This window comes from Mesocricetus auratus, unplaced genomic scaffold (assembly GCF_017639785.1).
Source record: "Mesocricetus auratus isolate SY011 unplaced genomic scaffold, BCM_Maur_2.0 Super-Scaffold_15014, whole genome shotgun sequence".
In the NCBI taxonomy this organism is placed as follows: Eukaryota; Metazoa; Chordata; class Mammalia; order Rodentia; family Cricetidae; genus Mesocricetus; species Mesocricetus auratus.
This window is the reverse complement of record NW_024429186.1, coordinates 32,480,862-32,495,286: the sequence shown is the minus strand read 5'-3', so window position 1 is coordinate 32,495,286 and position 14,425 is coordinate 32,480,862.

The following is a 14,425-nucleotide window of genomic DNA, read 5'->3' as shown; positions in this document are numbered from 1 at the left end:
GGAGACCAGATTTCAGTTTCCAGGACCCATATACAGGCAGAAGGAGAACTACATCCACCAAGTTGTCCTTTCAGACTTCCACACATGTGCTGGTGGACTTCATACGCTGTCTTTTCACACTTGCACACATGTGCCGATGGACATCACAAGCATGCTTTCTCGGGCACACATACATACACTTTTTAAAAGGTAGAGAGATGGGCATGGCTGCACATGCCTTTAATCCCAGCACTCTGGCCACAGAGGCAGGTCTATATAGAGTTCCAGGCCAGTCAGGACTCATAGTGAGACTTCGTTTCAAACAAAATAGAACAAGGTAAAAGCCATATAAATTTTTTTTAAAAAATTGAAAACACAAGTAAAAATGGTAGAGAACAACAGAGGATACCCAACATTGACATCTAACCTCTAGATGAGAGTGTAGGGATATGCGCAAACTTACAAGTAGGTATGCATATAATGCACACACACACACTATACAAACAGTTATGTATATAATATATAAATAAGATTATGTATAACTATGTATAGTTATATAAAACTATATAATTAGCCGGGCGGTGGTGATGCATGCCTTTAATCCCAGCACTCAGGAGGCAGAGGCAGGCGATCTCTATCTCTGTGAGTTTGAGGCTAGGCTGGACCTACAGCCTCCAAAACAATACAGAGAAACCCTATCTCGTAAAAACCAAAAAAAAAAAAAAACCAAAAAACTATGTAATTATATAGAACATATTGTACATATAATTATATATATGTATACATATATGTATGTATATATACTCCAGCAATGCTGGAGTTCATGCCTTGAATCCCCATGATTATTAAAGGAAGTGACAGCCAGCAACCACTGACTGTGTTGCACCAAGAGCTTTCCAAACATTAACTCAAGCCAGGAGTAATGACTCATACCTATAACCTTAGCACTCAAGAGGCTGAAGCAGAAGGGTTATATTGAGTTTGATGCTACTAGTCTGGGCTACACAGTGAGTTCCAGACCAATTTGAGCTACTGGGTGAGACTTTGTTTCAAGAAACAAAAACCAAGATATTAATCCAGCAGTTAATCTGTACAAACCCTCAGGGAATGAGGAGTATGATGCGAATTTTACCTGTGGAACTCAGTGTTGGACCTATCCAGGCTCCCTAGTGCACTGCATTTCTTGGATGTACCTTCCTCTTTCATAGTATCTCTATTTCTGTAACTGGAATAAATAGTTATAAAAGAAAGGGTGAAAAGAGAGAAAGAAGGGATGAGAGGAAGGAAGGGAAAGAAGAAAGACAACCAAGTTGTCATCCTGTCTGGGGTTCACCGGACTGGAAAGGAGACGTGGGTTTGGACCCAGGTCCAAGTCCATCGGCTCCCGACACTGGTTTGTGTAGAACCTCAATAAAAGTGTCAGTTAGCCTCTGTGCCTGAAGCTATGAGTACCAAGCGGGAGAATCATGGAAAAATTAAAACAAGACATCTTACAAACTTCAGAAAATCCAGCAGCCCTAGTTCTGGGGCCCTGGAAGCGTCTGGGGAGGATTTGGGGACTGGAGAGATGGGGGCTCGCAATGACAATGAAGGGTGGGGGACTCAGTTTGTGACCAAATTCTAATAAGCAGGATGGAGTCTGGCTGGTCTGGAAGTTCACAAGCTGGGAGGCAAAAAGCTGTGGAATCTGTTTGTCCGGTCCAGGGCATGCTGAGTCTCCATTCTCATTTCTAAACCTTCCAGGACTTAGTCTGCAGAGCCCTCCCCCACTATCGCACCTGCTGGCAGCGGGGGCTCCAGTGAATGGACAAGTTCCAAGAATTCTTGCCCCTTCCCCCACCTTTTACATAGCCAAGCCCTGAGACAAAAGGCGCCCGGAGTCTAGAGCTCCTTCCTTGGCCTCTGCCAGCTCCGGGGAGTGCCAGACAGCTGGAGCCGAGTCCCCGCCACACCATTTACACTTTTACCGCCTGCCCACCCCACTCCCTTCTCTCCACCCACGGCCCCGAGACCCCAGCCGCCTCCTCATAGTTATCCGGAGGTTGAGGGTGGCTACCTGTGAAGTGGGCGGGGAAACCAGTGCGCGTGGAACATTCACGGCTTAGACTGCAGGTGCAGATTTTTTTGTATGGGGCAACACAATGGGACACAGCCGCGACTGGAAGGACAAGGATAACTGTGTTTCTTACCTGGTCACCGCACTGATTTCTGGCCTCACTTCCCCGAAGGACATTCATCCCCATCTTTCTCAGACAGCCCCTTTATCCACTGATAAATATACTCCCTGAGCCCTTACTGTGTGCCAGGGTAAGAGCTTTTGAACTTGTTTCCCCTTCTCATATCAGCCCAAGCTAAAGTAAGTATGCGCCCCATTGAGGAAACAGATCAGTTCTGTTCTCTACAATGTCAGCAGTAGCATCAAGATAGGAATCCAGGTCTTGAGTGCAAGACTAGGGGCTGACGTCTTGTCCAAATCCCTCCAGTCTGTGCTGTTTACCTGTACACGGATATTCCCAGATCTGTGGATAAGCATCATCCTGCCTTGGCCTGGTCCTCAAGAGTGATCCAACGCGGCTCTTCCTAACCTCTGAAATGTACATCGTGTTCCCATCGCACAGTGCCAGAGCAGGCTGGGAAAAAGGACAGTTACTCCTCCGTTCTGGGGAGCTGGGGGTTCCACGCTTGCCTTGGATCAGCTGCCACAATTCTGCCTCCCTCTTGCAAGTTTTGGCCCACTGGACTAGCTCCACCTTAAGAGAAAATGAGAGCTGGTTAACTCTTGTCATTTAAGATCCGCCCAAAGTGCTTCCAACTCTGAAGTGGGCCAATGTATCGAAAACAGTCTTGTAGGGGCAGGAGGGGCAGCTGGGCACTGAAGACTTAAGACAGCTGCTCTCGTGTTTACACATTATCATTCCTTGGAATCATAAAAAGGGAATTATTCACCCCTTGGACCCCTTCCTGGGAGTTCTTTGTACTGTCCCTTAATAAATCTGTTGACTGTGCTCACACACACACACACACACACACACACACACACACACACACACACACACACACACACTTGCTTAGTATGCATGTAGAGGTCAAAGGACAGCTAAATGGAGTTAGTTTTCTCCTTCCACTTGGAAGGTCCCAGGGATGGAATTCAGTTCCTCAGACTTGGTGGCAACCACCTTTACCCCTATCCCCTGAGCCATTGATCTGGCCTGAAGTTATTACTCATAATTGCATTCTATGTAGCCTCAGAAAATTTTAATTTAGAGGCAAAGGGGCTGACTTTTTGAAATAGGATCTCCTTTGTAGCCTAAGCTGTCCTGGAAGTAAGCATGCATGTAACCCATAATGTTGGCTGTTTTCCTGACTCAGAGCTGGGATTACAGGCATAGGCCTCCATACCCATCTTCATCTTTTGAGTTGTTCAACAATACCTAAATGAGATAATGAACCACTCAGAATGAATGGTTTAAGGAACTCAGTAACTATCAGTATACTGTCATTTATGACCTCTTGTTTAAAATGCAAGCCCTTGAAATCTTATTAATGTATCTCTTAATTATTATTTTTTTTTTGGTTTTTTTCGAGACAGGGTTTCTCTGTGTAGTTTTGGAGGCTGTCCTGGCACTCGCTCTGTAGACCAGGCTGGCCTCGAACTCACAGAGATCCACCTGCTTCTGCCTCCCGAGTGCTGGGATTAAAGGCGTGTGCCACCACCGCCCGGCTCTCTTAATTCTTTTTAAAATATCTTTAAAATTATATGTGTGTGTGCATCATGTGCATGTGTGCATCATGTGCGTGTGTGCATCATATGCATGCAGTGCCCATGGGTCCCCTCGAACTCAGTTACAGACAGTTGTGAGCTGCCCTGTGGGTGCTGGGAATTGAACCTGGGTCCTCTGGAAGAGCAGCCAGAGCTCTTAACCACTAAGCCATTCTTCTAGCCCCCATCCCCCCTTAATTCTTTTTTGTTTTGTTGTTTTTTGTTTTTTCAAGACACGGATGGTCAAAGAAAGATGGTCACTCCAGAATGTAATCTGGCTTTGAGGCATGGGGAGGAACGGTTTCTGTTGGACTGAGCCCCAAACAGCCATGCAGAAGTGTATTTATTGATTGTTACACGACTTGATTTTTGGATAAAACAAGTTCTTCATACTAAAGCCCTGGATCTAATCTATGTTTCGTGAAGGAAAACATCACACTCTAGTTCTTACTGTGCACTGTTTGCAGTAGTCAACAATGCAGGTTCCAGGTTTGCCAGGACCATCTGTGAGGTTCCGTCAGAAAAACAACTCCAGCAGGGCGATGGTGGCACACCCTTTCATCCTAGCACTCAGGATGCAGAGTCAGGTGAATCTTTGTGAGTTTGAGGCTAGCCTGATCTACTGAGTGAGTTCCAGGATAGTCAGAGCTACACAGAGAGACCCTGTCTCAAAAAGCCAAGAAAAAGAAAAACGAAAAAGAAGAAAAATAACTCTATAAATTACAGAAAACAGTTTTCTACAATGATTTCTTCAAGGTCTAAGTGCTTCCAGACAACAGCTATTTCATTCTAATGTTTACCCTAGATACAATGACTCTACTAGATTTCCCTCTACACACATCACACTCATCCAGCAAAAGATCAGCAGTCGCTTCCCCCTAGAGCTGTGTCCTTCCTAGTCATGCGCTTCTGTCTTTACAGGGTCAGATGTGAATTTTCCCTCATGGAGCCGTCAGCGAATCTAACCGGAAAGCATTGGTTACTCCAATATAGACTTGCCATTATTGTACCAGTGAACTTACCTGGTCTGGCTGCTCAGCACGGTAGTACAAAAAGACCACAGGTAAGTAAGAGTTTTGCTTTTTGGGTTGTTTTCTTTATTGTTTTTTTTAAATATTTATTTATTGTGAACACAACATCTTGCTTCCATTATGTCTGAACACCAGAAGAGGACACCAGATCTCATTACAGATGGCTGTGAGCCACCACGTGGTTGCTGGGAATTGAACTCAGGACCTCTGGAAGGGCAGTCAGTGCTTCTAACCTCTGAGCCATCTCTCCAGCCCTCTTTATTGTTTTTTGCTATATCCTGCATGTCACTGTAAGGGCTAGCCAGTAGGGAGGAAGCTTTCGGCTCAGTTTAGTTTAGTCTATTTCCTCTGACCAAGGCATATGTGGTATCTTTATGATAATGGTCTTACCATCCAATTCTCATGTGCGACCAACAGTAACAATTGTCTATATTGTTTGGGGGCCTGGGGACTTTCCTGGCCAACAATTCATAGAGCAATAGCCAGCACTGGGATTTTCATTTAGTTACCCATACTTCTGGGAGCAGCTTTATTCATTCACACAAGCTTTTTAAAATTCAAATTATTATTGTTATTTTATTTTTTGATTAGTTTATCAAGTACCAGATTTCCTTATGGCTCTTCCATGCACCGTCAGATGACCCTTCTTCCTACCCCTCCTACCCCTCCTACCCCCTCCTACCCCTTCTCGTCCCCTCCTCTTCCTCACACCCTTCTGAAAACCTGTCCACCCTGAGATTACATTAGCTCTTTGTGCATCTTCCATAGCACTCAGTAGACTGCCTAAATGCATTGGGTTGAGCTTTCCCAGTATTCGGAGATTCTCTATAGCCAACAATAATATTGGTTGTAGCAGACCATCTCATTGGCTCTGTAAAGAGGAGAGAATTGCCCTCATTTAATAGAGGATATAGTAACTTGCCTGAGGTCTCATAACTGGGAAGTGAGGAAAGCCAAGACCCCATCAAGTTTGGCTGACTCTCTCAAGCCTGGACTAATTGATCATCTACTTCTTGGTAGTCCTTTAGCTTTTAGCATTTATGTAGTTTATTATTTTATGTTCATGAGGGTTTGGTTTGTATGTCTGTGTACTGCATGCCTGGTGCCTGTGGGGGCCAGAAGGCGGCTTTGGATCCCTGGAACTGGAATTACAGATGGCTGTGAGCCAGCACGTGGGCGCTGGGAACTGAACACCTGTCCACTGGAAGAGCAGTCAGTCGTCTCGACTGCTGAGCCGTCTCCCCAGCCATCGTGGTAATCCTGATGGCCTCTGATAGGATAGTGAAGCCTTGAAACCTGGTTAGAAGAAAAGAGGGTAAAAGAGAAGGGTGGGAGAGAGAGAAGAAAGAACAATTAGGAACAAAGAAAAGGAATCCAGGATTTCCCAGTGCCATGGAAGTGAAAACAGGCAGCTACCAGAGTGGCACTAAGGATGCCCGTGAAGTCTTAGGAGCCTTCGATATTGCAACATGATGTTATCATCTGCTTGTTTTTCTTTCTTTGCCTCTTCTCTCTCTCTCTCTCTCTCTCTCTCTCTCTCTCTCTCTCTCTCTCTCTCTCATAAATACCTCTCCATTGAGTTTTTAAAAATAGTCACAAAGGAGCTGGAGAGCTGGCTTTGATGCATGCTGTTCTTGCAGAGGACCCAAGTTTCATCCTCAGCACACGTCAGTGAGCTCTATCTGCCTCTAACTCCTGCTCCAGGGGTTCTCATATGCTCTTTTGGCCTCTTTGGGCACCTGTACACTTGTACACACACTCATACACTCCATGTCATTTAAAAATTAAAAGAAAATTAGAGTACCATTAAAAATAGTATTCCTGCCAGGCATTGGTGGCACATGCCTTTAATCCCAGCACTCGGGAGGCAGAGGCAGACAGATCTCTGTGAGTTCGAGGCCAGCCTGGTCTACAAGAGCTAGTTCCAGGACAGCTTCAAAGCCACAGAGAAACCCTATCTCAAAAAAACAATAAATAAATAAATAGTATTCTCCCAGAAACCCTGAGTTTGGTCCCCAGCAGCTGTATCAGATGGCTCACAAACATTTGTAATTCTAGTTCTATAGGATCCAATCCCCTTTTCTGGGCTCTGAAGGCATCTGCGCACGCATGAGTGCGCGCACATGTGCACATACACACACACACACACACACACGCCAAATAAATCTTCAAAAAAGATGTTATACTGTTTGAAGCAAGTTTACAACTTTGTGTTGTGTTGTAGTCATAGCTCTCCTTGGCTACATGGCCTGTGGTCTAAAGCCTAGAGTCATGTCTATATATGATTGCATGCACATCATTGTAGATGTGTAGCCTGGGACCATACACATGTCAGGTGTGACACACTTCCAGACCCGACATGTTAGAGGCTCCCTTCTGACCTTAAACTCTAGCGCATGGACCCCAACAATACCAGAATAGAAGCAAAGACCTAATCCATCAAATCCATCAAGGACCTAGTCCATAGTCCCAGGAAAGTCTTTTTGTCTTTCAAAGACCTAATCCATCAAGGACCTAGTCCATAGTCCCAGGAAAGTCTTTTTGTCTTTCAAAGACCTAATCCATCAAGGACCTAGTCCATAGTCCCAGGAAAGTCTTTTTGTCTTTCACGTGCAAAAAAACACATCCTGGTTGTCATACTTCAGTTAGCAAAAAACAGAACTACAGAAATCAAAAAGCAAGGTTAGCACATTTAGAGACTTTCCCAGGAAATAAAAACTTTCTTTCTGCTTTTAGAGTGTTTGTGTGGTGGTCTCAGGCCTACCTTCACAGCATTGGGCTCCTGAGTATCTGCCCAACTGGTATCTAGACACAAGTGAGTGAATGATGGATTACATTGCATGATACACATTATTTTCAGTAAATCACTGAGTGGTTGAAGTAATGCAAAAGATGGGAAATTCTTTTTTTTTTTTTTTTTTTTTTTTGGTTTTTCGAGACAGGGTTTCTCTGTAGCTTTGGAGGCTGTCCTGGAACTAGCTCTGTAGACCAGGCTGGCCTCGAACTCACAGAGATCCACCTGCCTCTGCCTCCCGAGTGCTGGGATTAAAGGCGTGTGCCACCAACGCCCGGCTCAAAAGATAGGAAATTCTTGATTTTCCTTTTCTACTTTTCTTTCATCTCTTTCTTTTCTTTTTATTTTTTTTTAGATAGTCCCTTATCGCCATGTCCAGAAACAAAGGGATGAATTCTTTAAATCTGTATTGGTCCAGATATGGTAGCAATCACCTGTCATCCCACACTCAGGAGGCAAGCAAGAGCAGGAAGATCAATCCAAGTCTGAGGCCAGTCTAGTCTGTAAAGCCAGTTCTAGGCTAGTCAGGGATACATAGTGAGAACATGTCTTTTTTTGCTGTTGTTAAGATTTATTTATTTACTATGTATACAGTGTTCTGTATGCATGTATTCCCTGCAGGTGAGAACACGTCTTAAAAAACAAACTGGGATTGGGTCGGTGGTTAAGAGCCTGGCTGCTCTTACAAAGGACCCAGGTTCAATTCCCAGCACCACACCACAGCTCACTACTGTGTATGACTCCAGTCCCAGGGAATCCTACACCTTCACACAGATATGCATGTAGGCAAAACACCAGTGCACATAAAAACAAGCAAGTAATAATAATTTTAAAAAAAACAGACAAACTGGGAATCAAAGAGATGGCTCAGTGATTAAGAATACTTCTTGTTCAGTTCCCAGCACTCACATCAGGTCATGGTGAGCTCAGATAACTTCCAGCTTCAGGGAATCCAACGTTCTCTCTTGGCCTCTGCAGGCCCCTGCATTCAATACATGAACCCACACTCAGGTACACATCCATATACATAGTTAAGAAGAAGGGTAGTGAGTAGGTAAGAGCATTAGCTTATCAGCAGGGATGGCTGAGCATGGGTGTGGCCTGCACTGCAAAGGTCACAGCAGCCTCTTTTCCACCCACAGCAACCTAGTGAAACCGGCTCCTGTGGCTCAGAGAGCCTGCCCAGTGTCACACGGGACAAAGCTGGAGCTGATACTACCTTTCTACTGGACACCTGGGCTTTTTACCACTTATCCGTGTGCAGCGAGTGCTTTACCACCACAAATGTGGTTTTGGTAGAAGTAGGAACAGGTGAGCTGTGAACTCTCCGCTAAGCTCTGCCTGGGAAGCTGTAACTTCCAACAGTCCATTCCCTAGCTTCCTTTAGTTTAAAGATAGCCTTTCTTCTGCATGTCCCTTTATAAGTGACAGATCTCTGTTGACTTACCTACTTCCTCATCTGGATTTTGTTCAAAGCCAGGAATGTATTTACTAAAGATGTCTGCTTGTAGACACCAGCTTAATTATTGCTAGGAACTTGGGAGTTTTTGGTGTTTAAGTAAGAACTTTAGGACCAAGGCCTCAGGTCCTTCCTTTTGTGAGACCCCACTGTCTGTTTTTGTGTATGCTTGAGAAAGGGTGTTGTTATGTAGCTCAGGCTGGCCTGGAACTCATAAAAATCCTGCCTCAGCCTTCTAAATTCTCAGATTTACAGGTGTAAAAAGAGCCACACTTGGCACTTTTTTTGGGGGGGGGCATGTTTTAGGAGTTGAACATAGTCTACTATTGAGCTTTGTGTGTGTATGTGTGTATGATTTTATTTTATTTTTGAGGAAGGGTCTCACGTAGCTCAAGATGTCCTTGACCTGAGGGGCAAAGAAACACATTTTCTGCCTACTGGATTGACAAAAAGTACAAAGAATTTTTGTTGGGCATGATGGTAACATTCACCTTTAGTCCAGACCTCAAGAGGCTGGGTCAGGAGGCTTGTCATTAGTGTGAGGCCAGCCTGAGCTAAGCAATGAAATTCTAGAACAGTCTAGACTGTCTCAAAAACAAAACAAGCAAACAAAACCCAAACAGAGTTACTTCATTGCAATTCACTTTAGCATAGTTTAATAACAAAATATGAACACAATTTTTTTGTTGTTGTTGCTGTTGCGGTTTGCTTTAGAGACAGAGTTTCTCTGTGTAGCCCTAGATCTCCCTCTGTAGACCAGCAGTCCTCAAACTCAGAGATCTGCCACCTCTGCCTCCTGAGTGCTGGGATTAAAGGTGTGCACCACCACTACCTGACTTGAAAACAATCGTAACCATTATCAATAGCTCAAGACAAACTGCTTCATGCCCAGTTCATACTGTGTGTACATTTGTAATAACATAGATGTCATTAGCTTATGAAATGGGACACCCCAGCCAGACATGGTGGTGCAGGTCCATAATCTCTGAACTCTGGGGCTGGAGGCAGAGGATCTTGGGTTCCAGACCAGCCAGAGCTAGAAGAAGTTGTCTCAGAAATAAAAAAAAATTCGAGCGGTGTGGCACACGCCTTTAATCCCAGCACTCAGGAGGCAGAGGTAGGCAGATCTCTGTGAGTTCCAGACCAGCCTGGTCTACAAGAGCTAGTTCCAGGACAGCCTCCAAAACAATACAGAGAAACCCTGTCTGGAAAAACCAAAAAGAAAAAAAGGAAATAAAGAAAATGTCAATGTTAACAAACAGTTGTGGAAAGAAAGAAATGTAAGTTTGGGGATGTGGCATCATTCGTAGAGTTCTTCCTAACACAAATAAAATCCTGTTTCCATCCCTAGCACCTTGTACGGGCCTGCACACACTGCCTTGCTTTCTAAATCCATCTCTGGAAAGATACACTAAAAACAGTATTGACTGGAGTCTTAGTTAGGGCTTCTATTGCTGTGATAAAAACCAAGACCGAAAGCAATTCGGGGAAGAAAAGGTTTATTTTATTATTTTATCGTACATTTCCAGGTAACAGTCCTTCACAGAGGGAAGCTGGTGGTTAATCAAGCAGGATGGGACCTGGAAGTAAGAACTGAAGTAGAGGTCATGGTGAGGAGCTGCTCACTGACGTGTTACTCATGGTCTGCTCAGCCTCCTAGTGCTCAGGACCACCAGCCTGGCATCACCCACAGGGCCTGGCCCTGCCCACATCAGTCATCAAGTTTTTTTTTTAATGATTTATTTATTACAGTGTTTTGCCTACATACCAAAAGAGGGCACCAGATTGAATTGTAGATGGTTGTGAGCCACCATGTGGTTGCTGGGAATTGAACTCAGGACCTCTAGAAGAGCAGAGCAGTCAGTGCTCTTAACCTCTGAGCCATCTATCTGGCCTTTTTTTTTTTTTTTTAAAGAAGTCATCAATTAAGAAAATGCAACACAGCCTTATCCTCAGGCCAATCTAGTGGGGCATTTTCTCAACTGAGATTCCCTCTCCCAAAAGGGCTCTAGCTTGTGTCAATTGACCAAAAATGAGTCAGAACAGGTGGCGTTTACTTAGAAAGAAACTACTGTCAGAGGACAGGATTCACCTTTGAATTCCAGATCTTTTTTTTTTTTTCTTTTTGAGACAGGGTTTCTCTGTATTGTTTTGGAGGCTGTCCTGGAACTCACTCTGTAGATCAGGCTGGCCTCGAACTCACAGAGATTTGCCTGCCTCTGCCTCCTGAGTGCTGGAATTAAATACGTGCACCACCAATGCTCGACTGTATTCTAGATCTTTTCAGAACATTTTGAGTCAAGGTGTATAAATATTTTGAATATTATATATATATTTATTGAATTTAAAAATTATGTGTATTTATGTGTGTCGGTGTGAATGCATGCCACATATGTACCTGAAGAAGCCAGAAGAGAGTGTCAGATCCCTGGGTTGAACTACAGGTGGTTGTGAGTCATCCTATAATTCAGGTACTAGGTACTGGGAGGCATTCTTTTTTGTTGTGTTTCGAGGCAGGGTTTCTCTGTATAGCCTTGGCTGTCCTGGAACTCTCTCTGTAGACAAGGCTGGCCTCAAAACTAAGATCCGATTGGGTCTGCCTCCTGAGTGCTGGGATTAAAGGTGTGCACCACCACTGCTGGGCTAGCAGGGAACATTCTTGATCTCTGAGCTGTCTCTCAGGTTCTGTACATTCATTATTTGTTGTATGTGTGTGTGAATGTGGGCAAGCACCATGTGGGGGCCAGAGGACAACTTTCAGCAGTCAACTCCGCCTTCCACTTTGTTACAATTTGTCAACAATAGAGGCAGCACCTCTATTGTTCCTGTTCTTGCTAGGCTTATCACTGGCTAAATGGCCGCCATACCAGGCCTGGGGTTCAGGTTGTGGGATCAGGTTGATCATCAGATCTGTAGGGCTAGAGCTTGTGTAAGCTGTGCTACCTTCCTGCCTCTATTATGTATATTTTATACATATCATGACACATTATTTATTTATTTAGGTTTTTTGAGACAGTGTTTCTTTGTACCTTTTGGAGGCTGTCCTGGAACTTACTCTGTAGACCAGGATGGCCTCGAACTCACAGAGATCCTCCTGTCGGTCTCTGCCTGCAAGTGCTGGGATAAAAGGCATGTGCCACCACTGTCTGGCTTATTGTTTATGTATTACATATGTATATAATGCATTTGATCCCAATTGTAAAGTCGTAGCTGTCTGATGGTTCAGGTGTGTGATCCTAGCTACTTGGGAGGCTGAAGTAGAAAGGTTGAAAGCTTACGGTCTTGCCTGGGCTACAGATAGAGTGAGTTCAAGATCAGCGTGGGCAATGCAGTGAGATCCTGTCTCAAAAAGTTTGGGGAGGCTGGGGCTACAGCTTTGCGGTAGAGCTCTTGCCCTGTGAGTGCAGCCCTAGGTTGAATTATCAGAGTTGGAAAAAAAATTAAATCCTTAACACAGAACAAAAACATCCAACCAGAGAAAACATCCTCAGATAGAAATACACCGAGATGGCGCTGGCGGATAGATAGGGACAGTGCTGAGCGTGGGAAAAGAGGCTGCTCAGATTACTCTATTTTTAGAGACCCATTTCATTTATTCCGGTGTGTGTGTGTGGTGTGTGTGTGTGTGTGTGTGTGTGTGTGTGTCATGTACCATGGCACACATGTGGAGATTAGAAGGCAATTTGTTGTAAGCTTTCTCTCCTTCCACCACGTGGTGCCCAGGGACAGAACTCATCGACAGGCTTGATGGCCTTTTCCGGCTCAGTCATCCCAGAGTCTTCTTCACTCTGTTTTTACTCTGTGCCACTTGAATCTTTTTTTTTTTTTTTTTTAAAGAAAATGCTTAAGTTGCTCTAATCATAAGGGGGAAAAACTAGATTAGGAACAAAACATATAAAAATGTTCACAATAGCTGCCTTTAAATCATGAAATTACATGTAGTTTTCTTTCTTTCTTTCTGAAGTAACATTTTTGTAATGGAACAGTCTCCAAGCTCTTTTTCTCCAATATGTCTTCTTTAAAAAAACATTTTAAAAGATTCCATTAGCCTTTTAAAGAATTTTCAATTATCCTCATTATTTAAAAAAGATATCAATCCATACAGCTCCTTATAAAATGTCAAACAGCACAGGAAGATAAGTGAAAAAAGTTTCCTGTAATTCTATCTCCTTCTATGTGATTCCCACTATTCTCTCAAACTTTAAAAATACTACAAATTTACATTAAAACATAAAAAGCAATTTCAAATCACCAGAAGGCTTCAGAGTTCAAATATACTCCTTTGGTGCCATGCAGAATCTAAGATACTTTCGATTGATTGGGCATCAAATGCTATGCCCCAGTAACCAAGAAGTCAGCGTTCTGAGGGTTAACAATTTGCCCAAGGCTGGCATTCAAATCCAAGATGGAGAGAGTAGCTAAACCACTGCCTCAGGCCATTGCCATCCCGGTGGGTAGAGCTGGTAACAGCCATCATAGAGCCCTTAACTGGAACGGATGTCTAAGAAGGGATTTTTGAGTGATATGAAAGCCCATAATTGGGTCTGGGAAAAATGGTAACAGTGACTTTGGGTATAATGGATCCCGAGGGGCAAGCGGCTACTGAAGGGAGGGACCCTGGTCGACATGGAAGCTTGGGTAAGAAATGAGCTACTCATAGCACTCCAAAGGGTTAAAAACAGGCAGGAAAACTCCTGGAGAGAACCCACTTCCAAAGGCCGCCATTGGAGCTCCTCACCTCCCCCACTGCCAAGATCCAGACAGGCAGCTGGGATTGGATCCTTTTGGGATTATTTAAAACCCCCAGGGCCCTAGGTGCACTGCGGGAGGGATTAAAGCCCTGTGGGCCCAGAGTTTAGGTGTGTGGAGTTGCACCCTGCCCCCCAGCCCCTGCCAGATGCAGTTTAGGCCTAGGCAAGCTTTGGGAAGAAGTGGTGTTGAGCCCCAAGCCTGAGGGACGAGCGAGGAATGGCGGGACATTCGTTTGGAGAAGACTCTGTGAGGACCAGGCCTACACCAAGATGGGGGCAGGGAGCCGCTTCCCTGTTTGACCGCTCCAGTCTTGTAGGGCCTATTTAGGCAAGCTGGCAAAGGCAGAAATGCATTTCAGGGGTTCGGAAAACACCAAAGTCTTTCTCTACTCAATCATCCATGGCTTTTTCGGGACGACAGCAAACTGTCACTCCCCAGCCCTCAAGCTTAACTATAAACTTTTCTCTTCCTTCTATCTAGTCATCTTTTCCTCCCCTCCCCCCAAACTTTTAGGAAATCTTTCGATTTTCTTTTAAGTTTTCCCTGGGCCGAGAGGGGTCTGTTTCAGAGCTAGGTCAGGGCATTTTAACGCGCCCAGCGGGGGACAGTGGGTAAGACAATAGCCGCTATCACTTTACCATTGGAAGTGA